The sequence below is a fragment of the Ambystoma mexicanum genome, chromosome 9 (genome assembly GCF_040938575.1).
Source record: "Ambystoma mexicanum isolate Mex_15411 chromosome 9, UKY_AmexF1_1, whole genome shotgun sequence".
NCBI classification, from domain to species: Eukaryota; Metazoa; Chordata; class Amphibia; order Caudata; family Ambystomatidae; genus Ambystoma; species Ambystoma mexicanum.
The window spans coordinates 436707430-436725921 of NC_090931.1; the positions used below are offsets into that span (position 1 = coordinate 436707430).

General features: G+C 48.7%; 1 protein-coding gene across 5 annotated transcripts in view; it reads right to left on the minus strand.

Annotated features, from left to right (window-relative positions):
- Positions 1-18492, minus strand: part of LOC138488148 (TATA-binding protein-associated factor 2N-like) — a 530913-nt gene that overhangs the window by 40227 nt on the left and 472194 nt on the right. The window lies entirely within an intron of this gene.

Below are 18492 nucleotides of genomic sequence, written 5' to 3' on the forward strand. Positions count from 1 at the left end.
ATTTGACCCGATAACAAAATTGAAATATTTTGTTGCTTGGTGTCATTCACCCACTGATTGGTATCCCCCATCTTTCTGAATTTCACTTACTGGGGTGAGTGATACGGCCTTTCATATTGTTTCATTTCAGTGAACATGTAGAACATGCCCAGGAGTGCATTTGAGATGGGGCGGACCAATGATATCTGGGGTAAAGGGTTATGCAGAATAAGTTACTGTGTATAATTTTGAAGTATTATTTACGCAGAGGATTTGGGGATATTGCACTACAATTAACTTGATGCTTTTTAAGAAGTTGATACAAAAAAGGAAATTGGGGCTTTGTGGTTTGCTCATAATATTGGATTATAGATTAGGAGGATGGATGGGTTCAATGTAGGGATGTCTTACTAAACATGAAGGGGTGGGAAACTAACAGTGGCTACTGTGAAATACGATTGCTGCATTATTTCTGTAAGTGGCCTTTTCATTTTATAATTTAGTTATAGGTGTTTGGAGATTATTGAGAATGATTTATTGTAAAATTCAATAGGATTTAAGACTGTTAATGTATAGGTATTTTCTAATATATTTGAGGTCTTAACGTGAAAAGTGAGGGTTGTGGTTTGGAGATAGGAATATGGGTATAGGGATGAAAACCTTTGAAAATGAGCCTAATACTAATATTGTTTTAAGAAGTGTAATGGGGGATGTATTAGAGTTTAAGATACATGATTGGGCACGGGGTTCTGGGAGTATAGTTCAGAATTATGTGAGCTTTGTACATAATTGTTCTCTTAAGAGGTCTATTATATGGACAATTTTCAAACAAAATGAATATGTGTCGGTTATGTCATTCTTGTGTTGATTATGCATTGTATTTGGTTATTTATATAGCGCTCTTTCCCCACTTGTGTGGGCTCAATGTGTTTTTTTTTCCTTGGTTGTAATGCCCTTGGTGACGGTAGTCTACATGGTTGGAAATTCTAGGGAGTTTAGCTTAGGAGATGCATGTGTGCATGTTGCCGTTCTAAGACTTGGGTGGCTGGCAAGGCTCGACTAAGCAGCCCAGGAGGTGTCGGACACATGGGTGGGTGCTGTTGTGGGTTAGAGATAGTTTGCTATTGTTGGGAGAGTGTGAGGCCAACTATATCAGGATCCTTTCGGGTGGTGGTCGCTGTATGCAAGTGGCAGAGGTGTTGATACATCAGGTGTTTCAGTCTGGACGGCTATCTGAAGCTAGACCGGATGTGCTTAGACATTCTATCGTGCATATATGCTTGGCCGTGCCTGCGGCCTGTGTCCACACTAGTGGTGCGAGATATACGTACCTTAGGCTGCGGGATTGCTCATTTGTCGAGGTCTAGAATTGAGAGTCCTATAGCAATGGGCCTACGTTTCCTACCGTAGCTGGTATCCGTGTATTATAAACAACGATGGAGCTTAACCCTGGATTTGAGGATCCTGTATAGTGGGAGAAGGAACAAGTTACTTACCTGTAACTGTTGTTCTCCAGCATGGGTCTGGCATGGATTCACATGCTCATGAATATTCCCCGTCATCAGGCTGGGAATCCTCAGTAAAGAAAAAATCAGTATCAGTTTTGTTTCTGATCTGTCTTTCTTAGTAGTAACCAATCACTGATCTCTGGGTCATACTGCCCCCAGCCAATGACTGCCCTCTCCCTAAGCCCCGCCTCTGGCTGCCATCCTCAGATTTGGTATCACGCCAAGTGGCAGTATGACCAATTGACGAGCCGCAGAGGGGTAGGTGGGAGGGTTCACATGTGAATCCATGCCAGAACCATGCTGGAGAACAACAGTTACAGGTAAGTAACTTGTTCCTTCTCCAGCATGGGGTCTGGCATGGATTCACATGCTCATGTTAATGTTAAAGGACATTTGTACTGCACACTATCACCACCGTAGTGGTCCCTTGGCGCTCTGGCGGCTCTGAAAAGGGAGAAGGGGGGGGGTCGAGTTAGTGGGAGGAAGCAGGGAAAACGCAAGAGAGCAGTGATGTGCTGTTGGCGGCCTCAGCCCAGTGGGTCCGTTGGCTGGGCCTGGGGCGTTTGCGGCCGGTAGTCGTCGTGTACTGTTGTGCAAGGCTATGTGTGTTTTGTTGTTGCAATGTAGTGAAGTTTGTGCGGTTTGTTGTGCTGTAGGTTTTGGTTGTGTTTGGTTTGAAGTTTGAGAGGTGTATGCAGAAAGGGAAGTTGTTAGTAGGGTTGGTTAGTTTGCATCTCTATCCTGAATTGAAGCGCTCGGCTTGTGTAGTCTGCCCTGTTGCGGCTCTGTCCTGATCTGGGTCCGACTGGCCTACAGGTTCCTTAGTCCTCTGGCCCCCCACCTCTAACATGCTCTCTCATGGCTCCCCTTATCCTCCATTTAGACTCTAGTGGTCAGTGTATCTGTTAATGAGAACCTCTCAGGTAGTGGGGATTGTCAATGTCTTGATAATTCCACACCAACGTGGTACCTGGCGGTAATTAAATTGCGGTGTGGGCGAAAGAGTTGGTGGGATTGTCTGGGTTAGTTGACTCAGTCTCCGTGTGTGCCGCCTGTGTTCCTGTCTATCCGATGTCACCCATCCAGCTGCCGTGGGCTTTTCTCTCCCCGGTCCGGGATGTCCGTGTCTTTTCGGTTTAGTTATCCTTTCTTACCAGTTTCGTTTTTCAGGTTTAGTCTGTGGTGTTGTAGAGCCAGGTTTTTAGTGATTTCCTGAATTTTAGGTGATCTTCAGTGTTTTATTTCCTTTGGGATGATGTTCCAGGTTTTTGCGGCTAAGTGGTAGAAGGAGGTGCCTCCAAGTTTTTTCTTGAGGTATGGTTTGAGTTCCAGGCGGATTTCGTTGCTCGATCGGAGGGGTCTCGTTGGTTTGTAGACTTATTTTCTTTTGTAGGCAGAATAAAAGAATACATAGCAGTATACACATGCACAACCACATGAAGTGGCAACAGGCTCAACATTAAGCATCTGTTACCTCCTCACCAGGATCACCTTAAGCGAACAGGTTGCACTGCTTGGCCAGCCCTGGACTCCTCCATGGAATCCCGATCAACGAAGTAGAATCTTGTGGAGGTGCGCGTCGACCTCCACGTAGCAGCCCTGCAGATGTCTAGCAGGGGCACACCAGACAGGGACGCTGTGGTAGCAGGGATCACTCTGGTCGAATGGGCTCTCGGACGGCCGGGCAGCGGTCGGTTTGCCAACCAGTGACAATGCATGATGCAGCCAGAGAGCCATCTGGAAATGGAAGTCTTCGAGAGAGCCTTCCCTTGATTCACAGACCCAAAGTTCACGAATAGCTGTGACGTCTTCCGAAAACTCCACGTAGAACTTCAGCGCTCTAGCTACATCCAGCGAGTGCAAAGTCCTCTCGGCCGGCGTCGAAGGCGACGGGAAGAAGGGCTCGTTGAGGTGGCAGTCCGACGGCACCATGGGCATGAAGGAGGGGTGCGTCCTAAGCACTACCCTTGTGCCATGAAAAGTCAAGCATGGAGGCTTGCAAGATGGGGCCTGAATCTCTCCCACTTGTCGTGCAGAGGTGATGGCCACGAGGAACGCGGTCTTCCATGACAGGAACTTCAAGGGCGCCGAATGCATAGGCTCGAATGGGGCTCCCATGAGCCTGGTCAGCACCACATTAAGTTCCCACGTCGGGGCAGGAGCCTTCACCGGCGGGAATGAATGGAATAGTCCCTTCATAAATTCCTTTACCAGGCGATGAGACCACAAGGACGCCCGTCCAGTCGTCCTGGTATATCGGGAGATGGCAGCCAGATGTATTTGTATGGAGGCGTGAGCCAGTCGAGCTTTGGCCAGCGACAGTAAGTACGGCAGCACTTGAGGGGCTGTAATCCGCAGAGGGTTAATCTTCTGTGCACGGCACCAGACAGAAAACCTCTTCCATTTATGACCGTAACACTTGAGAGTTGAGGACGCCCTGGCCTTTGCAAGAACCTCTCTGCAATCAGCCGAGGTATCGGACCCTCCAAACTCTAGCGCTGCAGGAGCCAGGCCTGCAAGTTCAGCGACTGTGGGTCGTGGTGTAGAATGGCGCCGCCTCCTCTGGAGAGAAGATCTGCGTCCGCCGGCAGCCTGACTGGCGGGCACGTTGACAAGTCCAGAAGGTCCGGGAACCAGACCTGCCTCGGCCACGCTGGTGCGACGAGGATCATCCTGCACCTGGACTTCTTGAGCTGGCTGATGAGGCGGAGCAGCAACGGCAATGGAGGGAACGCGTATAGAAACAGGCCGTCCCAAGGGAACGAGAAAGCATCACCCATGCTCCTCGGCTGTGGGATCCTGCTGGCATACCTCTGGCACTTTGGAGTTCATCGCCGTCGCGAACAGGTCGATCTGGGGTTTGCCCCATCGTTGGAAGAGTCGATCCACTTGATCCTGGCGCAGTTCCCACTTGTGGCACGAGCGCAGCTCCCTGCTGAGTGAGTCAGCGATGGTATTTTTTTTATTCCTGCCAGGTGGAAGGGAACCAGAAACATCCCCTAGGCGACGGCCCAGTGCCACAGATCCTGGGCCTGCTTGGATAGGGCTGAGGAATCTGGTGCCACTCTGCTTCCGTATGTAGAACATTGTGGTGGTGTTGTCGGTGAAGATCCTCACCACTTTGTCCTTGAGGGATGGGAGGAACAACTTGACCGCCCAGAACACTGCACGGAGCTCCAAGATGTTTATGTGAAGAGACCTCTCCTCTGGGAGCCAAAGGCCTCTTGCGTGGAGATCTCCGGTGTGGGTCCCCCCAACCCTCTAGAGAGGCGTCCGTAGTCACCGTCTCCTGAAACGCCGGGGTTTGAAAGTCTGTGCCCGTCGTGAGGTGAGCCCGTGTGCCCCACCATAGGATCGCCCGACTGAAATCCTCGTCGAGGGGTATCCTGTCCTCGAAGCAGCCCCCCGCCTGAAACCAGCGGGCGTCGAGGAACTCCTGTAGCGGATGCATCCGAAGTCTGCAAAGGGGTACAAGGTAGATGCATGAGGACATCCCGAGAAGGAACTTGATGGACCTCACCCTGGCCACGTCCGTGGCTAACAGCCGCCGTACCTTGCCCAGGATGGTTTTGGTCCTCCCCTCTGATGGGGAGGCCAATTGCTCCACTATCGAGCTTCGCCCCCAAATCAGTGCTACTTGTGACAGAACCAGGTGGGATTTGGGGTAGTTGATGGAGAACCCCAGCTCCGTGAGCAACCGGACGGTCCTCGCCGTATGATCGACAGCGAATTCCCTTGACCTTGCCCAGATTAGCCAGTCGTCCAGGTAGGGGTAGACGAGGATCCCCTGCAGGCGCAGCCGCGCCGCCACTGGTGCCAGGCACTTGGTGAAAACCCTGGGTGCCGACTTTAATCCGAAATGTAGGGCTCTGAATTGGTAGTGGTGTCCTTGAACCATGAACCTGAGGAACTTCCTGTGCCTTTTTAGAATGGGGATGTGGAAGTAAGCATCCTCCAGCTCCAGCGACGATAGGAAGTCGCCTTTCTCCAGCTGTCCCAGTACCTGCTGGAGGGTAACCACCCTGAATTTCTGCGCCTTGATGCATTTGTTTAACCGACGCAGGTCTAGGATTGGGCGCCAACAGCCTGTCTTCTTCCTGACGAGGAAGTACCTTAAGTATACTCCAGAGCCTCAGAGCCTCAGAGCCTCCTGGGGACGAGCTCGATGGCACCTTTGAGCATCACCTTTACCTCCAACAGCAGTTGAGGGACGCGATTCTCCTTCCTGGCCACGGGAGGAATGCAAGGGCACTTTAGGAATTCCAGCGAGTGCCCGTTGGCCAGGGTGTCCAACACCCAACAATCAGTGGAGATTGACTCCCACACCCTGACAAACTTTGTCAATCGGCCTCCCACTGGGGTGCTTCGGTGGGGGCCCGACAACCCGGCCGGGTCAGTCTTGCTTGGAAGCCGCCTTGCCGCCTTGGCCCCCTTGGCGACGACGGCGGGAACCCCCTTGCTTGCCGCGACCTCTGTAGGCCTCCTGGGAAGAGGAGCGGGCCGCCTGGCGGTAGGTGGAGCCACCGCTGGATCTGTGGGATGTATTTACCCATGCATCCGAGCCCTACCTCAAAACTGTGCAGTACTGACATGGAAACATCATGTTGGCCAGAGTTTCCCAGAAAATATACAGGGAAATGCATGAAGAATAGGCTGCCACCCATTTTTGCCGATGTTATGGGCACAGAAGGACACTGCCTAAAACCACCATTGGACTACCCACACAGTAGTCTGAAACCATTGGAAATGGCAATGCTGATTGCCAAAAGCAAACCCATAACTGTGGAGAATTCATTTTCTTAAATCCCAAAAAGGGGTGCAGTACCAGTACTCACCACTATCCAAAAGCCGGCGTTTTAAAACCACCAGATTTTGTAGAAAACTGAATAAATGAACCCAAAACAGGCCAAAGAAAGACTTACTGAGAGGTGGATACAATGTAAAGTTATATTCTGAAGTGACTTGAAGGTTTATAACAAGACTGGCTGCGCTGTGGATTTCAGCAGTTTAAGTAAATTTGGACTGAAAGACACTACAAATCTAAATGTTCAAATTGACTGAGTGACCTACTTTTGAGTGTCACATAGGTTGAAATTGTTTAAATGTCATAGTTTTAAACTTAGAATCAGCATTCTAGCTGCATATGTAAAAATGTTTAGTTTTATTTGAATGCAGGAACTGGGGAACAAAAAGTGACATTTTATCTGAAAACTGGCTTAAGGAACTGAACTTTGCCTGGCAACCACCCCCATCAGGAGTGAAACTTGAGTCACAGCTGTGTTCCCAGGCCTAGCTGCCCTTTTGCTGCTCACACCAAAAGGGATATGACACTTCCCTGATTGAATTACCTGGGCTCTGCAGGAAATTGAACAAAGCCCTGTCCTGACTCAGGCAAATGTTTTATTGGCGGGAGTCGTAAATGGAGCTTCCTCTTGGCAGAAGCTGGGAGTGGCAGGGTCTCTGAGCTTGTCAGAAACTGGAAAGACTGGTTTCTGTACCATGTGACATGAAAAGACACAATTCTATAGCCAGAATATGGTTTTAGAAAAAGCAGAATAACTCATAGAGCGGACATGTGAAAATTTTATAAATGATACCATAATTCTTGTGATTTTTCTGCCCACATTTTAAGACGTGCTAGGACCCGGTGGTATGTTCAGGGGGGTTTTAGCGGAAAAGAGGATATTACTCAAAATGTGTGCATGTGAAAAATCTGACACTTCATCAACTAATGTCCATGCTCCTTGCGCACGTGTGTGTAAATTTGGGTCAATGTCCGGAATTGCAAAATCAGTTAAAAAGTGAAATATGTGCCATTTCTGAATGCAAGCCCCCAGGAAGAGCAAAGTTTGGACAGGGTATATCTCCTGTGATATGTGATGTGTGCATGTAATTTTAAACCAATGTTTACCTGTGCAAATATGTCTTTTGTTATCAAATATAGAATGTGTGCAATTTGACTGGGGAGTGTCCTCTCTGCAAGCCATAAAATGACATCGCTCTGACTCACAGTTCTTTCCCCAATCATGGGAGAGGGGAGAATTGGGCCAATGGCAAGTGGAGAGGGGCTGGCTAGTGATGCTGCTCACACACACCCATTTTGAAAACACATAAAAGCAGACAGACAGGACAGATAGGGACTTTCAAATCCATTTGCAGCTGGAAGCTCTGCTGGGAAAATCCATACTTTACCTCCATCAATCTCCAGAGAAAGCTGTGCAGAAAAATCCAGACTTTAAATCCCTCAATCTTCAGAATCCAGAGAGAGAGCAGACCCAGATCACTGTGAAGTGCAGAGACCAGAGTCCCGTCTAAAACCTGACCAGATCCATGGCGAGGCCCATTTCACTCAAGAATATAATGTGAGTACCTAGAAAACTGTGCAGAACCAATCTCTTAGTTAAAATAATATAATTCAAGCTATTTTAATCTAAGTAGAACTGCCTTCTAACGGTCACCTGTCATTTGCAAAGCTGTCACCTGTCATTTTCTAATTGCAAGCTGCACTTGTCTTTTTGAACTTTAAAATTTCAAATCTGAAAAACGACCTTTATTTAATCGCTCATATCTCCGTGACCGTTTGTGCTAGAGACTTGCAGTAACTTTCATCTGGAAGCTGAGATCCTAGGCTTTCCTAGGACCCCAAAACGATAGTGATAGTCCTTGTAGTTCCTCTGTAATCGCGCCAGACGCATCCGCGAATTTTGCCGCGATTTGAAAATTTCCCCACTTGCAAAAAGATAGCTGCTTTTGCTTTCCTCTGAAAAAAAATCGTTTGCCTCATAAAAACTATCCCTGCATCACTGCTAGAGTGAGCCTGAGCTAATATTAACTAGATACCACTTACCCTGAACCTCTAGAGGGAATTAAAGCATTTTAGCATATTTTTTTTCTACATTGCCAGCACATTTAAAAGCATTTGCCTGTGTTTTCAATTTCTGTAGTCTAAGTTGCTGGGTGAACTGAATCACATTTGATTGCATTTCTGAGAACTGTGTGCTTCCCTCCATTTCCTTGCATTGCATAAAAGGGGGGGTGAATTGTACAAGAAAGTGATTACATTGTCTTTGCTGAAATCCTATCAAGTTATTTTCTTTACTGCATTTCATTCCACATTGCATCCATTTGAAACCATAAAAGTATTGTTGCTATCTTATCCATTTTATGTCAACTCCTTAGTGATTATAAAGAAGTGTGTTAGTGCCAGATTCTCCGTTGTTAATCTTTATCATATCAGATTAAGTGTGCTATTCAATTATTAATTTATTATAAAGCGTGATATAATATATATTGTTTAAATTATCAAATAAACCTTTTAACTTGCAAAACAGAACTACTTCTTGGCTCAGTGGGGTCAGGAGGATTCCAACAGAGGGGTGTTATATAGGGGTAGTCATCCAGAACGCATGAACTGGACATAAAGATATATCAATAAGGGTTTTCATTCAGTATTCTAGACTAGGCGTTGACTTAGCTGTAGTGCTGAATTGAATCCTCTTACAACTTGGGGGCTCGTCCGGGATGTTCGGGTTAGAATACCACTTGTGCAGCTTAATACAGCGTGCCAACTGACCAGCTACACATATCCAGTCGGATCACCACGCTGCATTACGCTGTGAAGCATTCCTCAAAAGGTAAACCTCCAAGAAAAGTTCTGTTCTGCAAAAATAAAATACAAACTTCTGTAAGTCAGGACAGAGACCAATCTCTAGAATGACGACCTTGGTAGATATGAAAATAGCCAGAGAGCACCTCTTACATAAACTATTTGTGAGAGGTGAATGGATTGAACAGGGCCAGGATGCCTGGTTGCAGGCCATCACGCGACAGGTCACTGAAACAGGGTCAGACCTATGGAGAGATCAGGGTCCATTACATGTGGCCCTGAGTGAACTATATATGGCTCCTAAGGCCAAAGATGAACACGACAAGATTGTTAGGATAGCGGCATATTTATATTTATATATGGGAGCCATACAGAATAAATGTGCTGAAGGCCATGATCTGGCAAAAAGGCAACAGATGGCGTTAGAGAAGGCCCAATCTGATCTGCACTCTTCTGAGCAAAGGCTGCACAGAAGCCAGGAGTCAGAAAATGAGACCAGACAGTACATCACTAAAATAAAGGAGGATATGGATGTGCTGCAAAAGGAAAAGTCAGAACAGGATACCAGATTTCGGGCCTTGCAGAAGGAACACCAAGAAGGTTTGGACTCCCTACTGTAAAGCCAGAAAAAGCTGGAGCAACAACTGGACTTCAACAGGGTATGTGCTGAGCAGGTAGTCACCCTGCAAAGCCACCTAGATAGGGAGAAGGCAGAGAGCAATAAACTGATTCTGAAAGACCTGGATACCCAGGCAGAGTTTGATCAGGAGCGCCAGAAAGCTGGTGCCTTCCAAAGGCAAAGGGACGACCTGACGGTACAGATGCAGACTCTTAGTCAGGAAAGGGACACCTTAGGCCAGGAAGTCTGCCACTTAAAAAGAAAAATGGAAGAAAATCACCTGGCCCACCAGGGACTGGGTGACCTCCAAAAAGAACACCAGAACTTGCTAGAGCACACCAGGAGGGTGGAGGATGCTCTAGCAAGAAAGGAGCAGGCCAATAGGGACACAGCTCAGGAGGTAACCCTCCTGCAGCAAAGACTGGCCCAGTTCTCCAGGACCAACCAGGAAGCACGGAGGGAAAATGAGGCTCTCTGTCAACACAATGATAGGCTCCAACAACAGGTAGCGATGCAGGAGAGACTGATAGAGTCCAGGAAGGCCTTAACTGAGGAACTGAAGGCACAAATGCAGGCTCTTGCATTGCAACAGGGAGCAGGGGCGGATAGAGATGAGGTTCGCTGGGAAAGGGAAACTCCGGAGCATAACCTCAGGAGCCCTAGTACCAGAGGCCCTCATACCTCTCAGTCCCTGGACTCTGCCACCCCCATGTTCCCCGGCGCACATGAGCACCGGGCCACCGGGATGGCAGACTACTATCCAGACAAAAGTATGGGGCTCATAGGCCAGTACCACCCAGGTATGGAGGGGCGGGCATCCGGGTATGGGCACCCAAGTACAGTACAGTTCAATGGGGAACCCCAGGAGAGTAGGCCCATTAAGGGCATCCTGAAAACCTCTGCCCAGTTAGGTCAGTGGAGGGGGTACCCATCAAATCCTGGCAGCAAGGAGGAATCTGAAGACTCCTCTGAACTGCGCAGGACACAGGAGACCAGGTCCCCACATTCTGCCAGCCATTCCCAGGCTCGCAGAATCCGGGAAAACCTGGAAGAACAGGCGGGAACCTCTGGGAGCAGTGCCTCTGAGTCCGAGGACGAATGGACAAGGGTTACCCGAACCAAAAAGGCCAATAAGGCAAAAAGGGCCTTGCTTAAGGACCCCTTAAAGCAGATTAAGGCGATCAGGAGCGTCATCACGCCTTACCATAAGAACGCTAAGTATTCTGTTTGGGAGCACTTCGAGCTGTTTGAGCAAATGATGGAGACTTTCCATTTGAAGGACGGCCAAAGCTGCATTCAATATGTAAAGTGGACCTTCTCCCCAGAATACTCCAGTTTCTTTGCGGGGCTGGAGGACCAAAATCATTTAAGATGGTCCACCTATAAGGCGGCCATCTTGAAACATTTTTCTGTTCACAGAAATCCTCAAGAGGCTTGCAAGGCAGCCTACAATTTGCAATGTGGGGAGGATCGGGCCCCACAAGAATTTGTGCAGGAGTTAAAGCGTGCTTTTGCACAGACCACAAGAAGGGTGCGCACGGATAGCAGAGAATTTATTAATACGTTTTTCCATGCCTTGCCCAAATATATCATGACCCAGCTCGTGAGGGATTTTCACGAGAAAAGATCTTTAGACTGGGTCATTGAACAGGCTACCCGGATCTATGAGGTGCAGAAACCGGTAGATAGCAAAAGTAATGCCCAGAAAAACCCCAAAGCCAACAGCACCCCTGCTGCTGCCAAGGTGGCAGAGGTAAAGGTCACCCCCGTTTTGGATTTGGAGATGGGGGGGCCTAAAAACCTACCTGCACCTAATAATGCTAGGCCCAGAAGGTCCTCGGGCCAGTCACAGACAGGGAGCCAGGGAGGCAGCCCCACAAATGGGGTCCCTCGCTCTCCTGATTATGTAAGTCCCCGTTACAAGGGAAATCGACCCATCCTGGGTTATGTGTGGACTCCTCCAGCCCAAGGGGGGGGAATCCAGCCAAGCACCTAACCCAGGGAACTTCCCTCCCAACTTCCCACAGGAGGGCAGAAATTCTCCAAATCCTGGGCAGAACTTTTTCCCCAGGTATCCACCCAATTTCCAACCCCAAAATCATCCATCCTTCTTTCCATAATTCCCTGAGCCCAGACAACCTAATCCGGGAGAGGGGAGGCCAAGGGTGGAGGGGTACCCAAATCTTCCCAACCCGGGGTATTACCAGAGGAGGGACAGCTACCCTTCCCGGGATCAGCCCAGGGGAGAAAACAGGGCCCCGTATCAGCCTGAGTGGGTTTCCCAGTTAGAGCGCCAGGTTCAAAACATGGCGCGGGATCTGGGTCACATACTGAGGGCTCAGCAGAACCCTCAGATCGGCATGCCGGCGCAGAACGCACCCAACTCTGGACCTGGTGCCCCAGAACAATGACGGGGGCAGCACCCTGATAACTCACCGGTTCCCAGAGAGGAGGCACAAGGGGAAGGGGGGTGTAAAGCCTTGGAGGAAGCTTCCTTCCTCACTAGTAAACAGCCCCTGGAAACCCAGGAACCGGAAACAAAATCTCTTGCCCCTGAAAGTCTGCCTCCTAAGGAGCAGAGGGGGGGGTAGGAGAAACAAAAGACCCAAACAGACTCAGTTTGAGGAGGAGGTACAGATCTTCCAATTTGAGGGAGAGGGATCCTCAGAGGATCCTGGGAAAAGGATCTTCTCCTTCAGAGAGGGGGGGAACTCCTCCCAAAGACAAATGGGTCCCTAGGGATGCAAATCCAGACTGGGGAGATGTGGAGACTGAGCTACCGCCGCCCACCATCTCATCCCAGAACCAACAGCAAGAAAATCCCCTGGTTCAAACCCACCCTGGGGACTGCCTCCAAAAAGGGGGGGGGCGGCCCAGAACCGGAACCAGGGGAACCCACAATGGCTCTGATCTCCAGTTGCCAAATTTTTCTTTCAGATTCCCAAGGCTCTCCACAGAATTCTGCCCAAAATTCTTCTCTCGCGATGTCCAGAACCAGAAAATTAGCCCACCAGTTGTCCAAAAATGTACATTATCTGTGCCACCTTGAGGAGAAGGAGGGAAGATATTATGCCCCGGTCCGAGTACAGGGGCAGGGTACAATCTCGGCACTGGTGGACACTGGATCTCAAGCTACCCTTCTGTCCAGAAGGGCCTTTGACGAACTGAATGCAGGAAGGGGAGAGAATTACCAAATTCCTCTCACCTCTCTTCCTGGACAACTCCAGAACTTTGACGGGAAGGAAATTCCCGTTGAGGGGACGGCAGACTTGGACATTAAAATTGGGCGACATAAGTTGAAACACCCGGTCATAGTTGTGACCCCAGAGGGCATCCCTTGTTTACTAGGGAATGACCTCCTGAGAAGGTTGTCACCCCTAATAGATTGCGTAAACAAGGTCCTCTGGACCCAGACTAGCCAACCAATAAAATTAAAACAGAGTGTCAACCATGTTAGTTTAAACGGCACCTGCCACATGGTTGAACAAAAATCTGACCAAGTAGAATTTCACTTCCAGAATAGCCAAATTCCAGACGTGACAGTAATAGCAGTAGGACAACAGACTGGTGATGGGGGGTCCTCTCTATTTCTGAAAATCAACCTGCCTTCTAGTCTAAAGTGGTACTCCACGCTGGAAGGAAACACTCTGAGATTCTATACTAATCCACAATCAGAAACTCCCACTCCAATAGTCCAGAAAGATGTGAAATCAGCTCAGAGCCTGGCTGATATTCAGCAAATTGGAGTGTGTGTGAACAACGGTAAGAGCTTCATCAGCGAAGCCATGTTCCGCCAACTCCCAAAAGATCCAGCCATTCCCACATTCAAACTGATAGACAAATGGGAAATGGACCTGGAAGCGCCTAATTCCAAACATCTCCTGCCAAGCAGGTGTATGCTCAAAATCTCCATTGGCAACAAGAGCATAGTCCACAATTGTTGGGTCGTGCGAGACGTCCCTGCCGCCTTTTACTTAGGCAGTGACATTCTCAATTGCTTTGCCATTAGTTCGGACCTAATAAACTTCAAAGCTTGGTCCCGATTAGCGGATAATCCCATGGGCTTTGATGATCCAGAAAAAGCATTTAGGTCAGTTCAATTGCTACCTTATGCAGTTGAAATTCAGATCAAAGAGGAAGTCACCATCCCAGAAAGGACTCGACAATTCCCCCTGGAAGTGAAAGCTAAAAGGGGACAAGAGTTGAAAAACCCTGATGCTTACATACATCTAAACGCTTCTCTCCAACAGCAAGGGTTGGGGGTAAACCCAACTCCATTAGTCAACATAGAACATGACACCATTCCAATAGAGGTGGATAACAGCGACTTAAAGAGTATTACTCTAGCCGCAGGCACCATTATTGGAATGGCGGTTGATGACCGACATTTCTCCTTTGATCTTGGAAATGAACTGTTAGGGCCAATCCCCAAGAACTGCTTTGACAGTGACAGTGATGACAACACAACACCAGACAGGATTTTTACCCGGCATGGGGGGGAACTTCCTGGTGTACACTTCCTGCCCCTATGTTAAGGAAGATGTGACTTGTGACTTCAGGAGGGATGAGGTGATTTTCCAGGTCCATGAGGGCTGCCTTTCCCACCTGAAGCCTCCAGTCCAAATCAGCACTCTGACCAGGGACTTCTCCACCCAGCTGGAGGAGGCCGCTGAAATAGCCAAACCAGAAGTCTTTCCAGGCTTCAGGCAGATGGTGGAAGAGAGAGTCAACCTAGCTGATGCCTGTGTGACTCTGGAACAAAAGCAAAAGTTGAAACAAGTTTTCTTGGATTTCCAAGATCTCTTTGCGGTACTCATATGACTGTGGTCGCACTGACATCCACACCACAACAATCCCTACGGACCCTGGCATGACTCCTGTGTTTGTGAAGCAATATCGCTTGCCTCTCGCATCAATGGAGTCCCTTACTGAAATAATTAAGAACCTTGAGTCCCGGGGAATAATCCGTCCAGTCCACAGCACCTTCAATAATCCAGTGCTGGGAATATTGAAGCCAAGCGGCCAGTGGAGACTCTGCGCCGACCTCAGGGAGCTCAACAAACGGGTCCATACTTCCCGATGGCCTCTGCCCTACATTGACCAAGGGCTGGCCCAGATTCAGGGGTCACAGGTATTCACTGCAATAGACCTGACCAATGGATACTGGACCGTGCCCGTCAGCAGGGAGGACCAATACAAACTGGCTTTTACCTTTGGGGGCCAGCAGTACACATGGACCCGGACTCCCTTCGGATACCTCAACTGCAGCAATGAATTCAACATTTTCCTACATAAGGCCATGCCCGACCTGGGTGCGAGCGGTAACCTGGCTTATGTAGATGATGTCCTCATCAAAAGTTCATCTGTGGAGGAACACATAGCGGAGATCCGTTATGTTCTGACACAGTTGAGGGCCGCCGGAGCAAAACCTTCCTTTCAGAAAGCACAGTGGTGTAGAACCCGTGTTAATTTCTTGGGGCATGAGATTACTCCTCAGGGTCTCTGTCCCCAGGAAAAGAAAGTGGAAGCACTTCAGAAACTGAAAGACCCCACAACTCTGCGGTAACTAAGGAGCCTCCTTGGACTGACTAATTACAGCAGGAAGTTCATTGAGGGCTACGCAGAGATCACCAGACCCCTGATTCATCTCCTGAAGGGGGGGGTCAAGTGGGAATGGGGTCCAGAACAATCCGAGGCAGTAAGACAACTCAAAAGAAGCCTCTCACAAGCGCCTTGCCTAGCTTACCCTGTCAGAAACAAGGAGTTCTTCCTGGAGACGGGGTTCTCTAATACGTGCTTGACGGCAGTATTATACCAAAAGCATGACAAGGTCAATAAAGTAATCTCCTATGCGAGCAAAACTTTATCCTCTGTGGAGGAAAAATTCAACGATTGTGAGAAGGCACTCCTGGCAACGGTGTGGGCATTGAAGAATTACCGCCCGTTTATCCATGGGGAACACATCATAGTGGAGACTCCACACCAGCCTCTGCAATATCTCCAAAGTGACAGAATCCTGGCCGGAAATGTGAGTAATTCCCGAATTACTTCCTGGATTCTGTCAATGCTAGGCTTTCCTGTGGAGGTTAGATATGGCCAAAACAAGAAGAGTCCCCTCGCGCAAGGTCTGGCTGACTTGCATGATTGTGCCAGAGAAAACTGTCTCGAGGACGAAAGTCTAAAAATCAAGGACAACACGGAGGCATACCTTAATTCCCCACACAAAGTCTTTGAAGATGACAAGTGTGAGGGAATGCCCACTGTCTATGTGGATGGATGCTCTTACCATGTTGACAACAACGGGGAGAAAGAACTGGTGGCCGGCGTAGGGAATGCATGGGTGAATGAGTCCCCAGAACCCTCCGCTGGATACAAAATTGGTCCCCGAAGTAGTCAGGTGGCAGAATTGATGGCTGTGCATCAGGCCATCCTCACTGCTGTCCAGCATCAACTCCACGAACTGGTCATAATCACAGATTCGGATTATGTACGGAACAGGTTCGTGGAGCACCTGGTTAATTGGAAAACCAGAGGCATGTTATGTGCTAAAAACAAACCCTTGAAACATGGGAAGTTGATCCAAAACATTGATGATCTGGTCACCTCGAATGAGATGACCATCTATTGGAAAAAGATCAAGGGTCATTCCAAAGTAGAGGGACCAGACAAAACTGGAAACGACTTAGCTGATCAGCTGGCCAAAACCGGGGCCATCCAAGGGGATCTAATTGAGATTGAGTCCCTGTTGGGGGAAATCCAGGTCACTGCTATCACTAGGTCCCAGACAAATGCTCACAACGACCTTTCAATTGCACAATGGAGTAAGGAGACCCCTGATGCTGATTTGATTACAGCTCAGAAGGGGGATCCAATTATTGGTAAGTTTTACCAACACCTTGAGGACCCTGAGAACTTTCCCCTGACGGATACCGATTACACTGGGAAAGAGGACCTAAGAGTGTTGATGAAATGTCCAAAAATGTTCCGGATCCAAGACGGTTTGTTGGTAAGGAAATCCAAAGCTGGCCACGATCAGTGGGTGGTTCCTACCTCTTTCCGAAGCCTGATGTTAAGTCACGCCCATGATGCGGCCACCGCCGGTCATAGGGGGTTCCACACAACATTGGAAATCTTAAGAGAGGTTGCATACTGGCCACACATGGGGCAGGACCTCGACCAATACTTGAAGGGGTGTCTTGTGTGTGCACAATTTGAGCCATCATCCCTCACGCACCGTGCGCCTCTCCAAAAGAGGGGGATGACACTGCCGTGGTCAGATTTACAAATCGACTTTGTAAGCCCTGTGATTCGCTCCGCGAGGGGGAATAAGTACATGCTGACCGTCACATGCTTGTTTACCAAGTGGGTGGAATGTCTCCCAGCCCCAAATTGCAAGGCAGAAACCGCAGCTGCCTTGATGATTAACCACATCTTTTCCCGTTTTGGTCTACCTCAAAGGATTGAGTCAGACAGAGGTAGCCACTTCACCAGTGAAGTGATGAAGATGTGGGAGATACTGGGGGTCAAGAGAAAGCTGCATATTGCTTATAGACCAGCTTCTTCTGGAGCAGTGGAACGCTACAACCGGACAATTGTGAGCATCTTAAAAAAGTTTGTGGCAGATTCTGGGCCAAGTTGGGATATCTGATTACCTCTGGTCCTAATGGCCATCAGATCTACCCCTTCATCTGCAACCAAAATGTCACCATTTGAGTTGATGACTGGACGCAAGATGGTGCTTCCGCAGCATTTGCTCTATAGGACCCAAGAGCAGACACTGATAAATGCCTCCACAACTCAGGAGTATGTGGAGAATTTAAGGAAACACCTCCAACATGCTTTTGCTTACGCTCAGCGGAATCTAGAAAGATCAGCTGATAGCATGAAGACCCACTATGACCTGAAAACTTCCAGGAAGGAATATCAGGTGGGAGACCGGGTCTATCTTTACAACTTCCAAAGGAACCAGGCCAAGCAGCGCAAATTTTTGCCTACATGGAAGGGACCCTTTGAGATCATCGACAAGATCTCCCCTGTGGCCTACAAAATCCACATCCCCAAAGGTCCTTTGGCAGTGGGGGAAGACAAGTGGGTCCACATAAACCAGTTGAAATGTTGCCATCCCAGGCACTCTGCAACAACTGGAGGAATCCTCTGGAATCCTAGCGGGTACTGTCTCAGACTAATTCAGTTCCAACCATAAAACATACCACATCTAGTCTCTAAAATATTGTGATTTGCATGAAACTGTCTCTTAGTTATACTGTTTGTTTTTCGAAATAAGAATGTAATGTTTTGTTATGATGAAATACATATGCTGCCCCACTATCTCAACAGTGGTGGAAAAACGTCTATGAATAGGTATTGCCGCTCTTCCTTTGTCGTCCTAGGAGAAAGAAAACCTTGAGACGGGCCAAGGAGGATGATCCGGAGACTGGGAGAGACGCAACGGGCCCGGGGTACCGCCCAATATTCCCATCAGGACCGGCGAGGAGAACCGATCGACCAGTACCGGATGGAGGAAGAGATGCTGAACTGGCCATCCACCGGAAGAAGATGAGAACTACATCCCAGATCTTGCGGTTCCCACCAGTGAAGGATCAGATGGCCACCGCAAGAAGGGGGGCTTGTGGGATGTATTTACCCATGCATCCGAGCCCTACCTCAAAACTGTGCAGTACTGACATGGAAACATCATGATGGCCAGAGTTTCCCAGAAAATGTACAGGGAAATGCATGAAGAATAGGCTGCCACCCATTTTTGCCGATGTTATGGGCAC